Below are 23,020 nucleotides of genomic sequence, written 5' to 3' on the forward strand. Positions count from 1 at the left end.
TGTAACTTTAAACCGCATACACTCCTTGAAGTCTCGGCGCCCTTTGCACAATGGTCATTGCACCGGACTATTGCAATATTAGTCATTCGAACTGCTCTAAGTGCTAGAAAACTCTGCATCTTTTTGCACAATTGTCAATAAAAAAAGAAAAAATGTACCGGCATTACCAGATAACTAGCAACCCTTTACTGCTCAGTTTTTTTTGTCAATGTCTTTATGTCTCAAAAGTGTTCTCTGTCAATTGACTGTCTGTTGTCGTACTAGAGCGGCTCCAACTACGGGAAACAAATTCCTTGTGTGTTTTTTGGACATACTTGGCAAATAAAGATGATTCTGATTCTGATTTAAAAAAACACATACAAGATATCAAACTGAGACACATTTACAGAAGATAAAAACAATAAAACATTTTTGGGAGGACTTAATTCATTCCTGCTGTCACGAGCAGCGAGCTGTTAGTGAGCTAACACCGTAGGCTACCAATAACTTAATGACGTTGTAATAAATTGCAGATGATTATTTTTTTTGCTTATTAAATTAACAAATGAACATGATTTTGGTGTTTAATGTTGGCGGCAACAGTATATGATGGTAATACAAACTTCGGTCAGGACAGTTTCCCGGTAAAAAGTCAAAGTCACAACAAGGTTTATACTATGCACCAAGCTAACAATGCCTAACAAGGCATTAATGTCCAATGTATTATTGGTGCTGCTATTGTTTTTTGGGGGGAAGGCTGGAATGGATTAACAGAATTTTCTATCACTTCAATGGGGAACGATGTTTTGAGATGCAAGTATTCTTAGTTGTGAGCATGTTTCTTCTTTTCCTTTCGGCTTGTCCCGTTAGGGGTCGCCACAGCGCGTCATCCTTTTCCATGAGAGCCTATCTCCTGCATCCTCCTCTCGAATACCAACTGCCATCATGTCTTCCCTCACGACATCCATCAACCTTCTCTTTGGTCTTCCTCTAGCTCTCTTGCCTGGCAGCTCCATCCTCATCATCCTTCTACCAATATACTCACTCTCTCTCCTCTGGACGTGTCCAAACCATTGAAGTCTGCTCTCTCTAACTTTGTCTCCAAAACATCGAACCTTGGCTGTCCCTCTGATGAGCTCATTTCTAATTTTATCCAACCTGGTCACTCCGAGAGCGAACCTCAACATCTTCATTTCCGCCACCTCCAGCTCTGCTTCCTGTTTTCTCTTCAGTGCCACTGTCTCTAATCCATACATCATGGCTGGCCATCACCACTGTTTTATAAACTTTGCCCTTCATCCTAGCAGAGACTCTTCTGTCACATGTTTAAGGAAGAAATTAAACTTGTATCTCAAGGCAACACTGCATAAGAAATTTCCGCTTGGGACCACACGAGAAGAACGTGTGTGTGTGTGCTTGCGTGGCCTTAACATTTATCCGCAGCGTTGACAATTACATACACACGCCAGCTAATTGCAAAGCCACATTGGGAATTGATGATGTTCACAGTGTCCAATGAGAGGTGAACTTTGTGTGTGCGTGCGTGTCACGTCGTCCTCACATTTGCGTTTTTCCCCTTCTTTTCGTTTAATTCCTTCCGTCCTGGTCTGGTTTATTTCCAGCCTCCAGTGAGCTGGGAAATCTTCTGCAAATGACGAGCGCCCGAGTGTCTCATTTGCAGGAAAATTTCACATTGTTAGTTGGAAAAGAAAAAAAGAAGCTTGAGTTTAAGAATGCAAACTGCTTTTAGAGGTAAAAATTTAAATCTGGTACGAAGAAACTGCTATTTTTATATTTGTTTTTGCTGTTTCTTTAGATAAGGCCCCATTTTCACTTGCAAGAATCGATGTTGATATCTCGCTGAGTTTTCATTCTGGATTGCAAAAATCAAAACAAAACAAAAAAACCTTGGAACTGCATGGCGGTAGGTAGACAACCACAACGATCATTTAAAAAAAAAAAAAAAAAAAACGATGCTTGTGATTGGCTTTTTCTGTTCATGTGCCATTCCGCTGGAGTCTCAAACATGACATATTTTTTTCCAAAATATGACCTCGAAGCGTCAATTGTTATTATTTTATTTTATTATTTTGTCTGAGAATATGAAAAGGTTTGACTCAACGTGGAACTTTTGAACAAAAAAACCTGACTTTTAAACAGTTTCATCTTTATCATTTTGGAGGTTTTTTTTTCTATGGAACAGACAATTATCAGAATCATAATCAGAATTATTGCCAAGTATGTCCAAAAAACACACAAGGAATTTGTCTCCGGTAGTTGGAGCCGCTCTAGGACGACAACAGACAGTCAATTGACAGAGAACACTTGAGACATAAAGACATTGACAAAAAAACTGAGCAATAAAGGGTTGCTAGTTATCTGATAACGGCGGTATATTTTTTTTGACAATTGTGCAAAAAGATGCAGAGTCCTCTAGCACTTAGAGCAGTTCGAATGACAGTTTGAAAGACTAATATTGCAATAGTCCGGTGCAATGACCATTGTGCAAAGGTCGCCGAGACTTCAAGGAGTGTATGCAGTTTAATGTGACAAGTGCAATAATCTGGGACAATGTTGATTGTGCAAATGTTTCAGATACTTCGCAGTCGGTGTGCAAATGGAGCAGATGCTACTCTGGCATGAGGGTCAGTATTGGTCAACAACAGATATGCAAATAGTGCAGCGTGGCAAGACTACTACAGTGAGTGCACGAGTAACATATAATTGACCCCACAGAAATGTGACAACAAACTCAAGACAAAAAATTGCCAGCATGTTGTAATGAAATTGTAGGTTAGGTATTTAAGAAGTTGATTGCAAGAGGGAAGAAGCTGTTAGAATGTCTGCTAGTTCTAGTTTGCATTGATCGTTAGCGCCTACCTGAGGGAAGGAGCTGGAAGAGACGGTGACCGGGATGTGGAGGGTCCGAGAGGATTTTGCACGCTCTTGTCTTAGTTCTGGCAGCGTGCAAGTCCTCAAGGGTGGGTAGTGGGGTACCGACCATCCTTTCAGCAGTTTTGATTGTCTGTTGCAGTCGCAGTTTGTCCTTTTTTGTAGCAGCACCAAACCAGACTGTGATGGAAGAACACAGGACTGATTCGATGACCGCTGTGTAGAACTGCCTCAGCAGCTCTTGTGGCAGGCCGTGCTTTCTCAGAAGCCGCAGGAAGTACATCCTCTGCTGGGCCTTTTTGAGGACGGAGTTGATGTTGGTCGCCCACTTCAGGTACTGAGAGACTAATTCCCAGGAACTTGAAGGTCTCAACAGTTGACACAAGGCAGCTGGATAGTGTGAGGGGCAGCTGTGGTGAAGGATGCCTCCTGAAGTCCACGATCATCTCTATAGTCAGCGTGTTCAGCTCCAGGTCGTGTCGGGCGCACACAGCTCCAGCCGCTCCACTTCCTGTCGATATGCAGACTCGTCAACGTTCTTGATGAGGCCGATGACAGTGGTGTCATCTGCAAACTTCTGGAGTTTGACAGCCGGGTGGGCTGAGGTGCAGTCGTTCGTGTAGAGAGAGAAGAGCAGCGGAGAGAGGACACAACCTTGGGGCGCCCCAGTGCTGATGTTGCGTGTGGATGAGGTGGCCTCCCTGCCCGTCAGGAAGCTGTAAATCCACTGGCAGATGGCAGGTGAGACGGTGAGCTGGAGAAGCTTGGATGAAAGGAGTTCAGGGATGATGGTGTTGAACGCTGAGCTGAAGTCCACGAACAGGATCCTCGCGTAGGTCCCTGCACTGTTGAGGTGTTCTAGGATGAAGTGCAGTCCCATGATGACTGCATCATCCGCAGACCTGTAGGCAAACTGCAAGGGGTCCAGCAGGGGACCTGTGACGCTCTTGAGGTGCTCCAGCACGAGACGTTCAAAGGACTTCATGACCAAAGATGTCAAGGCGACAGGCCTGTAGTCATTTAGACCCGAGATTGCAGATTTCGTGGGGACTGGAATGATGGTGGAGCGTTTGAAACAGGATGGTACTTCGCACAGTTCCAGAGATCTATTGAAGATCTGTGTGAAGACTGGAGCGAACTGGTCCGCGCAGACTTTGAGGCAGGATGGGACAAGATTGTTAATCTTTTGTTGTTTGAAGATGCGTCTCACATCCTGTTCGTGGATGGTAAACGCAGAAGTCGGTGGTGTGATAGTGGTTGGTGGTGCGCCCGGGTGGTTGTGGGGTGTGAAAGTGTCCTTTTCAAATCTGCAGTAGAAGGTGTTCAAGTCGTTGGCTAGTGTGCTATTGTTCTCATCTTGGGGGGAATCGTCGCTTGTAATTTGTCAGAGAATGGAATGCACGCCAGACTCATTTGGAGTCGTTAGCACTACTGTTTTTCCAACTTTGCTGCATAGTTCCTCTTTGCAATGTTAATTTCAATGGGCAGCCGTGGCCCAATGGTTAAGATCATCGCCTGCCACCGTGGGGGAGCTAGGTTCCCGACCCCGACCCCGACTGGACCATCTGCCAACATCCCCCAGACTCACGGCTGTGGTGTCCTCGAGCAAGACACTGATACCCCAAAATGCTCCCCGGGCGCTTCAGCTGCCCCCTGCTCCAGTGTGTTCCACTAATGTGTATGTGTTCACTGTGATGGGTTTAATGCAGAGAACAAATTTCGTGTACATGCATGCATGTTCATGTCAATAAAAGACGATTCTTCTTCTTCTTCTTTAGTCAGCTGGGTTCTAGCGCAATTATGCAGGGCCCTGTCCCCGCTTCGATATGCGTGGTTGGCGAAGCTGCTTAAGTTTGGCAGTGAACCACGGCTTGTTGTTGTTGAATGTGCGAAATGACTTTGTTGGTACACATACCTCTTCACAGAAACTGATATAGGATGTGACAGTATATTCATCCAGGCTGCCAGCTGACTTTTCAAAGACACTCCTGTCTGTGCAGTCTAAACAGCTTTGAAGTTCCATCTTTGCTTCATTGGTCCACTTTTTCACTGTTTTCACCATAGGCTTCGCAGATTTAAGTTCTCGCCTATATGTTGGTATTAAGTGAATTAAGCAGTGATTAGACGAGCCCAGGGCTGCACGAGGTATAGCACGGTATGCGTTTTTTAGCGTAGTATAGCAGTGGTCCAAAATGTGATTTTCCCTGGTGGAAGATTCAACGTGCTGCTTGTATTTAGGGAGTTCGTGGTTGAGTTTAGCTTTGTTAAAGTCCCCTAGAATAATGAGGGATGAGTCCGGGTGTATTTTTTCAATTTCGTTGACTTGTTCGGCGAGCGTTAGCAGTGCGGCGTTCGTGTTAGCTTGAGGCGGGATGTACTCGCGAGCCAAGATGAATGATGCAAATTCATGCGGCGAGTAGAATGGCTTACAGTTCAAAAACAGCGACTCCAAATGCGGGCTGCAGTGTGTGCTGAGCTCCGTGACGTTCGTACACCATTTTTCGTTGATATAGAAGCATATCCGTCGCCTTTTGTTTTCCCCGATAACGCCGTGATGCGGTCTGCTCGGTGAAGATGAAAACCCGGAAGCATGACGGCGCCATCGGGTACAGCCTCACAAAGCCAAGTCTCGGTAAAGCACATGGCGGCGGAACGTCCGAAGTCTTTACTGGTCTTCATCAGAAGATGAAGCTCATCCATTTTGTTGGGTAGGGAGCGTACATTCGCGAGGTGAATGGACAGAAACGGCAATCTGTATCCTCTCTTGCGGGGTTTTGACCGAAGGGTCACTGGTTCGACTCCCCGGCTGTCGAAGTGGGCAAGACAAATTTGTTCCTAGTGGGCCTGGCAGCGCTTGGATGGCAGCAGCCGCCCATCGGTGTTCGAATTTGTGTGCGAATGGGTGAATGTGAGGCTTTGTCCTGTAATCGTGGAGCTTAAGTACACTCCATTTACCATTTAAACTAAACATATTATATACTAAGCCAAACATACACGTACTACTACACGCACACACACACACACACACACACACACACACACACACACAATAGTAATAAACATACTACTTCACGATACATTCAACATGAAACATATTAGCACACTAAACATAAGCCTTGTTTACATGGAGCCTTGTATTCCGATTAGAATCGGGTTGGAAGCCCAAACATTCTCCATATATCGAAATGAAAAACTCGAGTTGCAAACTGGACGTGACTTTTGCCAAAAGGAGAGCGAGCGGTCACGTGAGCGGCGAACGTTCAAAACGTTCTGCTGACGTCTTGCGTGGAATTGTAAAGCGTTGTCGAGCCCCTTGAAAAGCATTATATAAGTTGAATGCATGATTACTATCATCTTCATCAACGCCACAGCCTCCCTTGGTCCGGCTTCCCACAAACAGAGCACACCTCTGCTCGTGTGGCGATGCCGGGTTGCCGTGGTGATGACACACACGGCCTCGTCCCCGTGATCGTGTCTGATATAAAAGCTGCGTTTGAAGTCGCTCTCCGCAAAACTGTGGGCGCTGTTGGAATGCGCCGTGACGAGAGGTTCTCCCCATAACTCGGCCTCAACCTATCTCAAAAAGTAGTCAACGACGATGCTCGCTTGAAAATGAAAAATATCCCATGATGCACTGAGCCAGTTTCACTTTAATTTGATATTCCATTAATTGTTGCAGCTCCACACTCAACCTTAAGTATTGAAAAGTATCTGTATATATATTTACTTGGTATCAGATCGAAAACAAATCTTACAGTTTCGCACGCCAAGCGGTCCATCTCGAAATCTTCTCTGTACAACTATTTATGACATCCACTCAATTTATCGTCCTCACCCACAGGCTCGGCTGGATTCATTTCGATGCTTTTAAGGAAATGGAAAAAAAATCCAAAACCTTTTGGGGTATATCTGGCGGGCAAAACCCCAAACGTTTTTGTCCTGGTTTCAGGTGAAGACAAGTACAAGTACTCCCCCCGCATCCCTTACCTATTGTTTAAAACGTTACGAAAAGGTCACTTTGGTCAGCAGCTCGGCCATTAGCTGAAATGTAAATGAGGGCACCGAAAAGCGGCGGCGTGCGTGCGGTGGCGAGTTGGCACTTCTACGGCAGGAATTCTGCGCTTCAACGGCGCTGACAGGATTTCATCAATTCTTCATGCAGCTGCACGTAGAAGACCGAACTCATCTGGTCAAACAGCGCAGAATACATCAATCCCTCGCGGCTCTTAATCCAATTTGATCAGCGAGGATAGCGGCAGGTGTGTGCTGGCGTCGGCCGGCTCCGCGTGATTGTTGTGAACGCGTCGTCCTCTCCGCCGTTGAATCCCCGCTCCACTTAAAAAGCTCTCGCCGCACACGCCGCACGAGGAGGAAACAAATCATCTTCGGGGATAATGTCGAGACGGCGCCTCACGCCTCACCTGTGTCCCAAGTGGCGCCGGATGAAAAAAACACTCCAGGGTTGCGGGGAATACTTCACATGCTGGTTACTATAGCGATGACTCACATTTTGATGGATTATTTTCACTCTCTCCAGTGTCAACAAAAATGGCAGGCAGTAAGAAGGAATGAGATCATCAGGAATGATAACAATCGAAAATCCAGTCAAATCGTGCGATTGATTACTACAAATTTCCTTTGGCTAACTGCAAAATACAGCACATTTTGTCCACCATTAAATCTACAAAATTGTATCCTGACAACTCTTGTAAAGACCTCTCAAGTGAATTCAGAGATTTGTTTCTAAATACATTGTGCATGATTAAAGATAATTGCCAAAAACGTGCAAAGGCTTAGAACTATGCAGCATTAAATTCTGGAGATACACTGTAGCGTTATACTGCTTTTCACCATTTCAGTTTTCCAGATTTTTGGGCCTGTGGCTAAAACGGTGCCTGATCCAGTAACCAGCACTTGAAGTGATGAAAGACGAGAGCAACGACAACGAACCAACAGGAACTGAAAGAAGACAGGGAACTAAATACAAACAAATCCATGAGACAACAAGGCACACCTGGACAAGACACGAGTGGGTGCGGAGCTGACTGGTTAACTCCAGGAACAGGGCAGACGAGAACAGGTGGAAAAGAAAACTAGTGGACCAGACATGTACAAGAGACAGAAAAACATGGCAGAAGATGTAACAAAACTAAATCTACTCCCAACAAAGTCAACAATAAAAATGGATCATGACAGAAACAAACGAAGCTTGTGATGCTGTTTCACTTTGACGGCGAGCGCGTCACGCGATGACGTCATTTAGCGGGCGCTTCATGACAGGCAAAAGTTACACAAACTAATCCGAAAAGGCAAATGAAGCAAAAGGAAGCCAATTGACGCTTGGCCGAGTGGCCGCTCCTGTTTGTTGACTTAATGTGTCCCTAAATCACAAGAGCGCACTTGCTAATGGCGCTAAAGTCCACTTACCTTCTTCCGCCTCTGGCAGCCACTCATACTTTGAATCAAATTTCATTTCTGGAACTAGGTCTATGTTTGCGATACTAGGTCTTTAACAACCCACAGAAATATTCAATAACCATTGACCGTTGATGTAAAGTTTAAAGTCTCAGTGCTGTTGAACTGTTTATCGTCACTCATGGAATGACTCTTGTCCAATCAAATTGCTTGGTCCAAACTAACTGTTCTGTAATGCTGTATCATGTTTTTGCCACTATGAAATTCTCTGAACCTTGTGCTTCTTTTAACTAGAGAGAAGAGACTAGAATGCGTTTTGTTTGTTTGGTTGTACGGCAAGTCTGAAAAAATGACCACCACACGACGGTTAGCATCCAAATGGAGGCTTAAACTATTACAAAATACCAATTTTCCAAACATGCTCTCAGGGAATACTCAGGTGGCCTCGTTATCCCGGGAAGCACCACAGTGTTCTGTCAGGAGACATTTAATTTCATCTTGTTCCAAGCCAGCCGCAATTAGCAGTTTAGTAGGCCGCCGACGGGTCTCCTTTTTTAATTTATGTGCGCGCCTCGCTCCATTGTCGGAGAATGACAGACAATTTTTGCGGCTTCAAAAGCTTGGCGAGTGGCTCGGCGGGAATTTAAAGGCGGAACTCACGACCTTGTTTAACGGTATCCTTGTGCCGAGCGACGAAGCAGCGGGGACATTACTGGCGTCGTGTCGCCAAAACAGAACGCTTTCTTCAAAGCCTGGCCGCCAGCGCGAGGCCATCGCGCCTGGACAAGATCACGTTTGTTGGTCGAGAGGTAAGCAATTGGATAACTAGGTCAGTAGGCAGAAAGAAGGAAGAAAGAAAGGTTGGCAGATAGGTAATTAGGTCGGTGGGTTGGTAGGTAAGTAAGTCGGTCGGTAGGTAGGTGGATCGCTTGGTCAATGGATAGGGACGTAGATCAGTAGACAAGTTGGTCGGTCCGAAGGCTGGTCGGTCGGTACAGTAAGTAGGTTAGTCGCTCAGTAGGGTTGTCGTTGGTGGCTTGGTCAGTCGGTAGGGTGGTAAATCGCTCAGTTGGTTGGTTGATAGGCAGGTAGGTATGTCAGTTGGTTGGCAGGTAGTTGCTAGGTGAGTAGGTAAAGGTGTAGGCGGTACAGTATGTTGGTTGAAGTGAAAGTTGGTCAAAGCCTTGATTTGACCCAGCAGCCAAGAAAATGTTGGCTGCGACTCGTTTACAAGGCCACCGGCCTTCCGTGAGGTTCCCGTTTCATTCCAAAATCCGCAACAGGCCCTCAGCTAAACGTCCCCCCGTGTTGCCGCAGTCACTGGCAGAAATCACAGGCAGCTTTCTGCTTTATTTTTTGTTTGTTTTGCTTTGTGGCGGATGTTGCTGCCCTTTGAAAGCTCCTGTTTTTATGGTAACCACGGCAACCGAGTCACCACGCTTTGCGCCGCAAAATGTGACCAAGTGCGTGGGCGGAAAATAGCCGCGCGGGAATATTTGGCAATACTTTTTCAGTGCAGGTGGAAAAGAAACATTCACTCTTAAAAAGACATACAGTATATTACATATTACATATTAATACATACATTATTATTATTACATATATTTACAGTGCAGTTACATATGATCCTACTAGTGGCAAAGGTAAAATATTTCCACAAAATGCAGACAGAGGTGTTTACTAGAAAGGCCTATATTTTCTTGGTAAATAAAAATATTTAACAATAATGCATTTTTTTAAAATCCACATTAAATAGATAATACATGCAATACAACAACACACAATATAATAATAATGATAATAATAATACAAATAAAATACATAATTACATTATGTATTGTAATATATTTTTTAAATTGATAATTTCTTGTTTGGCCAATGTTGATATTTTTGCACTTTACCTTACTTTCTCTTTAAACTCCATTATTAACATCAGCTTTACAGATGCCACGTCTGGCTGCAGATGTTGTTTCTTGTGGTATTGACTAAGTAATTGACAGTGACGCACATTAGTCTTTAAATCTTATGTACTTCAAATTAATAAGGCAAGATGATGTATTTAAACCCCCAATCCTTTTTAAAAAAAAAAAAAACTACAAACTTAATTTAAAAAAAAACATGATGAATTGGGATAATAGATAATATATGAAGAATGTTTCTTTCTTCCATATGCATACAAGATGTGTTTAACTGAGGTAAGGGGTTATTGTTTCCACATGTCGAGGAAGAATACGCTGTTTTGTTTGAGTAAGACTTTTATTGAACTTTTGAATTTAAGAAGGCTCCTTATCATCTGCAGGGTGCGCGTTTAAGGGGAGGCGCGTTATACTCATGAGCCTTTTTCATATTCGCCTACTGAATTTCTAAGAGAAGACAAATATTAGCGCCAAGGTAAATGAGGAGAGATAATCTTTTATTGCCATTACTAACTCCTATTTGGCCTTTTAATGGCAGGAGGCTTTACTGCCAAAGCGCAATGTCACATTTAATTTGTCTTCAATTGCACGGAGCGATGTGATATTAAAGGAGAATTAAAAGAGTCTCAATATTTGCTTGAAATCGAAATCATTTACAAGAGCATGAACATCCATCCATCCATTCATTTTCTTATCCTGGCTAAGGTCGCGGGACGATGGAGCCTATCCCAGCTGACTTCGGGCGAAAGGCGGACTCCACCCTGAACTGGTCGCCTGTCAGTCGCAGGGCACATATAGACACGGACAACCATCCGCACTCACATTCACACCGTCACTGAGTGGGAACTGAACCCACGCTGCCTGCACCAAAGTCAGGCGAGTGTACCACTACACCATCAGTGATTGCAGATGAACAATCGGACTCAAATGACAAAAAAAGGAGCGTATTTTTCCCTCTCCGTCAGCAGGTCGTAATTGTAATTGTAGCTCAGCCAACATCCCGAAAATGCATCTCCCCTGCGGATAGTCCGCTGGCGTGGCCGCTTTAGAGCTCCTCGTTGTCAGCCATGAGTGTGCGCATGTCACGCAGAAATAGGTGGGAGAACAAGGAGGGAGAAAAAATAAAGTCGGATTTGACAGCCAACGTGTGGACCGATGCATCCGGCTGGTGTGGCCACTTTAGAGCGCCTCATTGTCAGCCATGAGTGTGCTCATGTCACGCAGAAACAGGCAGGAGAGCAAGGAGGGGGAAAAAATAAAAAGTCAGATTTGACAGCCAACGTGTAACTGATGCGTCCGGCTGGTGTGGCCACTTTAGAGCGCCTTGTTGTTGCGGAGTGGGAAAGCCATGCCACGACTTCCCGGCTCAAATATGTACTTAATTTATGTATAAGTAGAGGAAAGATGATAGATGAAATAGCATCCATTATCCAGGTTGTCGTATTGGTATTTGATTGACAGTTTACAGTCGCGTGGTCTAAATTTTTTTTTTTTTTTTTTTTTTTAAATCAGAGCAGTATTTTTTTTTGTACTTGATTTATATATGAAAAAAACAATTTAGGGTGACATTTAATTTTTTATTATTTTTCTTACCTTAATTTGTGGCTTCTCAATAAAGCATAAAGGGCACATTTTTGTAAAAATAGATAATAAAAAAAGCTCCTTGACATATCAAAAACTGCAGAGACGTTTTTAACAAACAAATAACAAAACTCAATCTACGCCGTTGACAACGTGACCTCCTTGGCAGCGGTAACAAAAAGTAAAAATAGTGCCATCAGTGATTTGAAAAAGATCCGTCAAATGCTAACCAGCGTGTGGGGTGAAGCAGTTTTCCATCTTTTGATGGCACATCTGAGCGACACGATGCGGGAAAGGCAAAAGGGTTGCCAGGAGATCAAAGCCTCGGCGTCGAAGCGCTGACAGACGAGGCGACGTCAGCCCTTCTAATCGGCGCATAAACAGCTTTTCCTGTTCATTTGCAAAGTATTAATCATAAGCTTTCCCTCTCGTGCAGTGTAATCACCTGAAACTAAAACCCTGCTTATTTGAAAGTTCGGCCTTTACTTTAATACAATTACGAGCGCCGCCGTGCCATAATCGAAGCCCCTTTCGCTTCGGGCTCCCTTCACGGGATAACCTCAGTGCCTCGGGCTCGCTCGCCCGTGTTCCCCTCCCTCACCTTTGCGCACCATCCATCATGGACGCCATTTGCCACGGTGACATCCGTCATCCAACATCCAGCACCTTTACCATAGGCGCATCCATCAAGCCGCCGTCCGCATTAGTTATCATCAGCCCTGCACAGACGACCACTGCGCGAGTTCACGGAAGACTGTTCAGTGACTTACAACACTGCCACTCAATTAGCGTTGTCTCAGGAGTCTCAATATGGACGCGATAACAAATACATTTGAAGGTCATGCATTGAAGCATAAATCAACATTTAACGTTAGGCCAATGTTATTTTCCTTACTTGTACAATGGTATTATTTAGTATGTAGTCGACTTTACACCGATTTTATCGGGCTGATCGGGATCGGCTGATAGTTAGCATTTTATGCTGATCGGCTGATCGGCTTTAATGTCATAATTCGCTACTACTGGGTGTCTGTTTCTTCGCTCCTGTGTGGCTGTATGCTAATTTTTGTGAATTTAGATTTTTAGCATTTAGCAGGCATTAAAGGCCTTTCCTTGACATGGAACCCCTTTCCTAAATTAGCATAGCCTTAGCAGTCTGAGTATGTGATTTAAAAAAAAAGAGGAAAAATAAATATAACAAAGATTGAAGCATAAATTATTTTTCAGCACATGCTAAGAAGTTAGCAATAGTTTGTGTCTCACAAGAGGACAACCACTTGAGTTTCTTTAGTTGTACTGAACTATTTATTATTTAAATACTTCATGTCATAATCTGAACTAAATTACACGATTAGTTTTGTTCGTACTAGTAAGTGTCTGTAGTTTCACTCCTGTGTGGCTGCTTGCTCATTTCGTTAGCTTTTTAGCACTTAGCTGGCATGACAGGCCATTGTCTGACCGACGATGGTGACACAACACTGCTGCTACATGAACATTGTCAGAATAAATAAAAGTCAACGGTAGATTTCTGCCGTTTCACTTTTTGCACATGCTAAGGCAGTTAACGGCTCAGAAAAGAGGCCAATATTATTTTCTTGATATCGTACTGCTATTTATTATCTGTATACTTCAGGTGCCATTCTGTGTGACTGTATGCTAATTTGGTTCAGGCTTTCAAGTTAGGGTTTCAAGCCTGGGTTTGGCTTTGTAGCCAGCGGTAAACTATTAAACAAGGGTGAAGGTTTCAAATGAGGTTTCCAAGGCCAGTGTTCGTGTATTTCCTTCCCTTCCTATATAATTGAATTAAGAAGTGTATGGCAACCTTTGGCCCAGCCGGTCTATATTAAGCATCCCTTTGGAAGCCAGCGGCAGCATAAAAAGTAGTTCATTCATGTTTTTTTTAGTTTTTTTTTTACTGTAATCGCACATGATTTGCCTAACACGATGAGGCATCACCTGGGAAAACTTCCAGTGTGACAAAGATGTCTCGTCAGCGTGATGAAGAGTGGCACGCTCGCTTCCACGCCGGGCGGCACACGGGAAAAAAAGGACGACGCGGCATTTCATCACAAGCCTTTCCGTCCTCCGCCAGCGGTCGTATGCCCGCGGGGACGGGGGGTAGCGCTTATTGGTTACTAACTAATCATTTAATGAGATAAATGAATACAAAAAAAGGAATAAATACATTTGAACTTACCAATTTTGGGTGAAAAACCGGTCAGTATTCTGTGATGATGAGGATGGTGGTGCACGGTGAGTTAGTAACCTCCTGGGAACGTGCGGCCTTTGCGGGGAGAAACGGCCCGCCTGCGAAAACGTCCGCCTTATGAATTTTAAAAGCATTTTGATGTCTCGCCACACCAACCTGCCACTGCAGGTTTTTCAAAAGGCTGCCGAGAACAAGGAGAATAACGGCTGCTTTCGAGTGAGACAAAATGAACCATTTGCGGGACACTTCATTAGGAACACTTCCACCGAAAACATCTCACAAAAGTGCACATTTTTTGGTTAATATTTCATTACATCTATTTATGGGGCAAGACTGAAGAAATGAAGACATAGGACATTTTCACTTGGGGTGTACTCACTTTTGTTGCCAGCGGTTTAGATATTAATGGCTGAGTGTTATTTTGATTGAACAATAAATTAACATTGTTCGATGAGGTGTACACTGACGATTTTACATTACAGGCAAAGTTTCACTTCTTCAGTGTTTTTCCATGAAACAATAAATAAAATGTTTCCCAAATGGCTGTACTCTTTTTTTTGCGATTTGTAATAAGACAGAGCTGATAAAAAATAAAGTCTGCCTCTAAGCAAAGAAAAAGACAACATTGCGTTGTCTTGATTGACACTGTCAGCATTATGTTATACTGGCAGCCGGTCCTAATATTTTGACCATTTTTGTCGAAGTGTGAAAAGAAGAATCCGTCGGGCGCTCATGAAATATTGATGTCGGCGGGCAAACAACAGGACATGTAATTATCATCAAATGGCAGCGTACGCAATCAAGCTCCTGGTGTCTTGGCGTCTGCGAGTCCGCCCATCGCCAAAAGGTCCTATGCCGCTAATTCCAGCCTGGAAGCCTCACCAAAATCTCTAAATAAGATAACCAATTTGGTCCTGAATTGAGGCAGCAACCTTTTTTATTCTGGTTTTGTACAGTATACTTACTGTAATGCCCTCGCAGGTGGGAAAGGACAGCCATAGTCACTGGTGCGCTTTTCTGCTGTTTATTGAACATCGGGAGAAAAGTAAAACACACATACATAATAGGCACGCTCATGCAGGAGCTGCTGTTGCCCACCATTCACAGCTAGACACTCACACACAGACTTTCTGATGTCACATCACAGCGGACCAGGCCACGCCTTTTAAAGGCATATGCACGGACACTTTTTCTTTGTATTTCGAATACATTTCCTGTACTTTGTGTTTAAAAAGTGTGTTTTAACGAGTTTAAAAACACTACTCACAACTTTCAGTTTCAATTTCAAGATGAACCTAACATGCACAACAACATTTACAGGCCAACTTCATTTGACTTTCCCAAAACCTTTCAGTGCACATGTCCAGCTGTTTAATATTGAACAAGTTTTTGTACAACTTATTGTTCTCCAAGGCCCGCCCGGCGCACACCGGCCGAACGAGATTGAAGTGGACCATCGCGAAAAAAATTACCGTCGGCGACTCTTCGCCGAACATCAAGCGATTGAGCGCCGCACATCTACTGGCACGCTGCAATGGAAAACTCCGACCCCTTATCGGGTTTTGAGGCTCCGCATACAATACACGATACTACAGATGATTCTTGTTTTTAATTGAACCTGAAAAACATGAGGCAATTGTCAAAAAAAAAATAGATTTTTTTTTTTATTGATTTACTTAAAAAAAGAATCGTGCCACTTACCAGTTAGCTGCTTCTAACTTTTTGTTGCTATTTGTTTTTAAATTACACTTGCATTGGTGTAAATTTTGAAATGACGACATACGTATATATAAAAAAAAAGTTCACTTATCGGTGGTTCAGGCCATAGCAGATTTTTTCATCGTACGGTAGGTACAGTACAGTATAGTTACTAAACTGCACGTCTCCAGTAAAGTAAACGTCAGTAGCTAATTGAATATAGTCTACCACTGCTAGTTAGAACGATTTGTAATCCATAACAGGTGGTTTGGATCGAGGGAGGACTGAAACAGCGGTTGGCATTCTTTCAATTGCTTTATTGAACAAACGGCAACAAAATACAATAAATACAAGCATATTCTTGGTCGACCTGCCGAATGCCTTAACTGACGCCGTCACTGTGCACCACAGTGGGACTGCCAGGAAATAGTACGTCCACATATGTTTACTTCCTCGGCACTCAACAGAGTAGACCTGTCTTTAAAAGGTATACACACATTCACCGTCATAGTCACCATGGTGTAGAATGCGTGGATGGAAAACCCAAGTGGACAAAAAGAATACCAGCACTTCAAATGCATATTTTGTATTGCTATGCAGAAGGCTTCAAAATGCAAATAGTAAATAAATAAATGTTTGCTACGTCAGAGATTCCGTCGATCGCAGTGGTGGTCAGAAATGTGACGCCCGCAATAGACGAGGGATTACTGTTGCCCTAGATAATTAGAAATTTGTTGTTTGAGAAGTGTGTATCAAAGTGCTGGCCCGTCGCATTAATCTGTAGCCAAGAATTAGCGCTCCCTTTCAAAAAGCTTGCCACGATAAACGGGGTTTACTGTAACGCTGAGCTGTATTTTCAATCTTTTCTTTTGATTTGTTTGTGTGCCGGTCCGTCAAAATATTATTTTACGTGAAAGCGGCCTGTGGTCCAAAAAAAGGGTCGGGGCGCGCCGGCCTATCACGACAGGTCTCAAAATAACCAGCTTGTGTGACTGCGAGGCTCGCGAATCAAAGGAAGCAAAGAGTGAGGCGACGCGGAGTGTTTACACGTTTTGATTTCCCCGATGATGCGGCTGACGTGGCTCAGTGGCACTTTTTGCATTCGGGGCCCTTTAAGAGGCGCTTTGTCGGGGAAATGAGCTATCGCCGGCGAAACAAACGAGGACTGCGTACAATTGCCATCTCTAATCACAAGAGGGCTGCTGCAATGAACACGCTTCAGCGCACAGACGAGCAGCGCTCGCTCCGTTTGGGGGACTTATATAAGACAACAAAGAAACTTTTTATGTGGAGCACCCATAAAAAAGAAAGAAAATCCCTTCAATGCTGAGTTACAAGTCTGCGACATTCCTAATTACTCCCTATGAGCAGTGGAAGGAAGTAACCAGATACAAAATACTTTGTTACTGCACTTGATGCTTACCTACTGTTGGTTTGCTATGCACACGCAATATCTTCCGGGACAAGAATATTCTCATATTCATTGCTGAAATCAAATTATGAACTACTGATCTTTTCAAAATGTATGAAAGTCTGTCTGACATTGATGGATTGAGAGCAAAGGTAAAGTATATTTTTTAATGTTTTGGGCTAAAACCAAAAAACAGATCACCTATCAAACAACATGAGGTCGTGTCCAATATATGCGCACAGGAAACGGGTGAAAGCACTTCCTTCCGGCTCAGAACAGCGGGAGACCGCGACAAAGCACACGTCGGACCTCGAAAAATCTACAATGTCCTTTGTTTCACACAAGATGTCACCACAGAGCCACCAAAGATGACAACAGGCAGTGTTAAAGCTTCCTTCCCGTTTAAATACAGTACATCATATATCATATCATATTTGTAGACATAAATGACATACATGAATTTAACGTTTGTCCGAAAAAAGCAAAATTGGAGTTAAGTTGGGCTTCAAACCATCACGTACGTCATCAAATTGTAGTCACGCTGGTTAGCACAGCACGCCGTACACAGGAAGTCTGCTCACCTGTTTTCCGGGACGTTCCGCCTATGTTTTAATTTTATGTTTTACAAAATAGAATCATCTTGAAAACATAAACAAGACACTTTAGTTTCCATTTTACATCATTTTCCAAAATTGGAAATGTATCAAATTTAACTGAAGTACATTTCAGAGTCTTTACTTTTTCAGTCCTTCTGTTTTTACCAGCGTTTAACAATATCTGTACTTATACTTAAGTGCGAGTGTGTATATGTGAGTACTTTTGCCACCTCTGCCAACAAGAAGCGCAGAGTGAAAGGCATGATGTCATCTTAGACTGCAAATGACAGCCATAATGTCTCCACTTTCAAAGGGCTCTTGATTTTACCAGCCGGCAGGAAATAATAGCCTGGGTGAGTAATGAAAAGGAAATATGGAATTAATCTACTCGCCGTGGGACATTTTTACGGTAAAATTAACGCTGATGGAACAATCATCTTGTTCAAGTTTTGCGATGATTGGAATTGAGATGAGACAGAAATAAAAAAATGAAATAAGAGGAGGAAAGTCAAAAGACGTTGAAAACTAGAGTGTCGGCAGATTGACGTCTCGGCGCAACTGTGCCTTATAATTTCCCCTTTTTTGACATTATGAAATTTTGCCCCAACAAATCGATTACCAGCGTCAGGGTTTAAGTGAAGGTGCAAATATGGGAAGTCATATATTACAACGTCACAATCTTTTTTTATCCTTTCGGATATTATGAAATTTTGCTTTGATGGGACATGATCAAATTTCAAGAAGCCATTCCATTTCCTGAGAATCCTGATAAAATTCGAACTATAATTATAACATTTTGGCCAAGTGAAAAAAAATATTTTGACTTTGTGAGCGTTCAAGTAAAGGTGCGATTCAAGGAATTCATATATTAAAAGTTTTTATTTCATATACATTATACCATTTTGCTTTTTATTAGACTTTATGGAATTTTGCCCCAAAAAGACCCATTAAATTTTGGGGGGAATTTTGTGAGGGTTCAGGTGAAGGTGTGAATATGGGGATTCATATATTAAGAGTTTACAAATTTTGGGGATAGCACAAAACTTTATATTTTAGAAATCATGAAATGTAGGTTTTAAAAAAAATAATTCTTACAAATTATGCAATTTGGCCCAGAAATAATGTGTTGAATTTCTTCCCTTTGAAGGTGTTTTTAAGGTGTGTTTCCATATTTGAAAATGCTACTTTTCTTGAACATTATGAAAAGTTTTTTTTTCCCCCGGTATTACCTTAGTGGAGAATAAAGCCTTTTTGTTCACTTTAGTCCACGTTTGATTGCTCAAACAGATTGAAAACATCCAAATAAAAAAAAAACCCAAAAAACATCTCAAGATGAAGGAAAATGGAGTGAAAGTGTTAGGAGCGTATATACAGTGGCTTTGCTTTCCAGCTTGTGCAAAGTGCTTTGCGTACAAGTGTTCTTTTAATCCTCCCAATAGCAACGCTGCTCACAAACACACGGCGTCGAAATATTCCAAATATTCACGTCTCTGGTTTCATGGAGGATTTGCTCTTTCAGGCCGTGTCCTCGCCCAATTCCTTTCCTCCTCTCAGCGGCCAATGAAAGGGGAACCCAAATTGCTTCGGAAATTCTTTGAACGCGCGGTGGCGGCGGAGCTAATTAGCAGCGCGATTACGCTCGCTGGGGCCAGATCCGCCCGACCAAATGGAAGCGCTAATTTGACAGAATATTCCGGAAGCGTGTCCGCAATTTGCGTGCGTAATTTACTTTTGGATTCCCAGACACCACGCCCGGAAACACAAAAGGAGCGACACTTTTTTTCATTTTTGATTATTGCCGCATTGCATTGTATTTTGTTTTTGTAACTTTAATCATCGGCACGGTGGCCAACTGGTTAGTCGTAATTTTAATCATCAAGTCAAACATGTTAAAGTCAAGTTTTACATTCATAAAATCATTTTGTGTTTCTTAAAAAGAAACACCATCTGTATATAAGATACTAGTTGCACAAACAATTTGGTTTAAATTTAGTAAGATTTGTTGAACCAAGAAACAATTCTTACAATTTGTGTGTATTGTACACCCCATTTTTTAAATGATCCTTATTCTGCTTACTTTTTGGACATAGTATTGTTTCAAAAGATAAGCAAAATTCAGGCCATATTACGATTGATTTCCCTTATTCACCAAAAGAACACATTTTCAAAACACAAAAAAAAGACACAAAATGTAAACGTGTCATTATTCCACATCTTCAATGACAACATTGCCATTCATCCATCCATCCATTTTCTACCGCTTATCCGGGTCGGGTCACGGGGGCAGTAGCTTTAGCAGGGACGCCCAGACTTCCCTCTCCCCAGCCACTTCATCCCGGGAGGCATCCGAATCAGATGCCCCAGCCACCTCATCTGGCTCCTCTCGATGTGGAGGAGCAGCGACTCTACTTTGAGATCCTCCCGGATGACCAAGCTTCTCACCCTCTCTCTAAGAGCCCGGACACCCTACGGAGGAAACTCATTTCGGCCGCTTGTATCCTGGATCTTGTTCTTTCGCTCGTGACCATAGGTGAGGGTAGGAACGTATATCGATCGGTAAATCGAGAGCTTCGCCTTTCGGCTTAGCTCCTTCTTTACCACAACGGACCGATACAAAGTCCGCATCACTGCAGACGCTGCACCGATCCGCCTGTCGATCTCCCGTTCCATTCTTCCCTCACTCGTGAACAAGACCCCAAGATACTTGAACTCCTCCACTTGGGGCAGGATCTCATCCCTGACCTGGAGAGGGCATGCCACCGTTTTCCGATTGAGGACCATGGTCTCAGATTTGGAGGTGCCGATTCTCATCCCACCCGCTTCACACTCGGCTGCGAACTGCTCCAGTGAGAGTTGGAGGTCACGGCTTGATGAAGCCAACAGAACCACATCATCTACAAAAAGCAGAGATACAATACTGAGGCCACCAAACCGGCCCCCTCTATGCCTCGGCTGCGCCTAGAAATTGTGTCCATAAAAGTTATGAACAGAATCGGTGACAAAGGGCAGCCTTGGCAGAGTCCAACCCTCACCGGGAACGAGTCCGACTTACTGCCAGATGCCAATTTTTTTATTTTCAAGCATAATGTTTTTCAGTAAGATGAGTTTGAAATGATGTAAACGTTGGTAGAGCTTAATTTATTAATACGGTAACCCCCCTGCATATTTACAGTTCACTCATCACATATTTGTTTTTTCTGAAATGCTCAAAGATGCCACAAGACACCCTGTCTAAATAGTAATTGGTACCAAGGAAGTATGTCAACTTTTTGTATGTTGGGGAGGGTCTAGTTTAGCCCGGGTTTTTAGTGGGAGTTGGTCTTTGCCACATTTGCATGAAATGCGCACTTCCGGGCAGGGCAATTTTTTCAAAATCAAATCTTTTGCAAGCCTTTTATTTTTAAGGGTAAATATTGTAAGATGAGTTTGAACTCATAGAAAAGTATTTTATTCGTTCCGTGACCAAGCTGGAGGCTCAATTTACTCAAGGGAATTTTCACCATTATACAGTAACGAATTGAAAAGCAATTCATCCATTCCCTCCTGTTTTCATGTGAAAAGTGTGATTTGTTGAATGATTTGATGTACTTGTTGAGATATGTCTTCTTCTCTATGTTTTAAGTCACCTGCCAAGGGACGAACAATGTCAATCAGCAGCATGCTAACTCGGGCACATTTACAGTACAAGTATTGTAGTGGGGTTCATTAATGTCTGAACTGTCCCTTTTAAATAAATAAATACATACATAGATACATAAATGTACACTCCATAACTAGATCTAATTTCTTTTCTTAATTCTATGAATCTTTTTTTACACTTGAGTTTGAAACAATTGAATTGAATGTTAAAAACAAGATTCATCCTCAGATGTCAAAACTGGAAGGAAAAAAGGGTGAGAAAAAATATCAATAGCGAGGATGAAGCAACGAGTGAATTATTTTTTTCTGGCCGCGAGACGTCAACAAGCTTATTGGATGTCGCGGGTGCAAACTGCGTCTAATTGTCGCCGTAAAACATTAGCAGGCTTCTACTTTAGTGAGGCAGATTTTTTTTTTTGTCCTTAAACTCGGATTAAGCTGAGAGGCCCGCTAAACATCAACACGCAGACACGCAATCACGCACACACGAAAGCATCACGGGATGGACAGGGAAAGTGTTCCGCTCGCTCACTGTGGGACTGCAAATTTGTTCCAGACATCATCGTCCTTGCCAAATGTTTTTGAAGGGGAACATGTTTTTGCCCCGGGGAGGTGCGCGCGGCCGCGGCTGGCTCGCCGGCTAGCCACGGCTCGCCAGCTGCACCTGAGCCTTCCTTCACAAAACATCAAAACAGTCACGCGAATGTGTCCCAATACATTTGTCCATGCAGCTTCAGAAGGACCAGTTTGCAGGACGCTGGCACTGCCAGCTGCTGGCGAGCAGCTGATCCCCGTGGGGTGGTTTGAGCAGGCCACCCGCAGCACCTCGCCGCGTTCCCCTTCACGAGTCTTTTGTTTTGTTTTTCCAGCTCCAACGCTGTGCCGACACGCTCGGGCACTCTTTTGTCCCCGATCAAAATTAATTAGAGCAAAGTCTTCTATATGTTCAGGCACTTTATACGTGGATGTCAATGCACCACACTGCAGTCAACATGAGTATGAACACTGACTATTGCGCAGATCTTTTGGTGTTTTTTTTTTATTTTGGGTTTACAGGCAACTTACGAATTTAAGTTGCGTGCCTTCAGTGTAGTACCACTTTGTGCCACAACATTCAGGGCAGCAATAAGCTCCACTGGAAGACAGGCAGCATAATTAAGAGGAAGAAGAAGAGGCAGAGAAGATCTCCAACTAATCTCCTGTAATGGTCGTCCACATGGAGCAGTTTGAAGAAATGCTTGTGACTATTGTTATCTGCTTTGCATGCGTTGCTGCTCCAAGTGTGTTCAATTAGCAGTTTGGTTTAGAATTATTGTGAGAGCTACCCGACAATGGCTTTTCCCATTAACTGTTAGCATTTAGCTAGCGGACTATTGTTCGACGAAATGATACTGTTTGGTGTTTAAATACGTTTCATATTCTTATGTTGTATGCTGTTTGTATTTGTTGCTGCTCCGTATGTGAAAAAGTAGAAGTTGTTTGAAGGTTTAGATTTATCATAATATCAAGGATAATTTCCATTAGCCTGTCTGTTAGCATTAAGCTAGAGAAATTATATGGTTTATTTCAACGTTTGTGTGTTTAAATATCCATTGTTTAGTTCTCTCTTGTTTTAATTGTCTCCGTTTTACAGTAAAGTTCAAGTGGGAGTGACATATAAATAGCTTGCAGCAAGCACACTCAA

At 43.0% G+C, this 23,020-nt stretch overlaps 1 protein-coding gene across 11 annotated transcripts in view; it reads right to left on the bottom strand.

The window, feature by feature from the left end:
- Positions 1-23,020, bottom strand: part of LOC133470162 (RNA-binding Raly-like protein) — a 75,354-nt gene that overhangs the window by 46,457 nt on the left and 5,877 nt on the right. Inside the window, exon 2 of one of the 11 annotated variants that reach the window (XM_061758198.1) lies at positions 13,981-14,090. The exons of the other annotated variants lie outside the window; for them this stretch is intronic. The gene's annotated coding sequence lies outside the window, so the exon portion shown is untranslated. The remainder of the gene's footprint in view (positions 1-13,980; positions 14,091-23,020) is intronic. 11 annotated transcript variants of the gene reach the window in all.

The sequence above is a fragment of the Phyllopteryx taeniolatus genome, chromosome 20, assembly GCF_024500385.1.
Source record: "Phyllopteryx taeniolatus isolate TA_2022b chromosome 20, UOR_Ptae_1.2, whole genome shotgun sequence".
NCBI classification, from domain to species: Eukaryota; Metazoa; Chordata; class Actinopteri; order Syngnathiformes; family Syngnathidae; genus Phyllopteryx; species Phyllopteryx taeniolatus.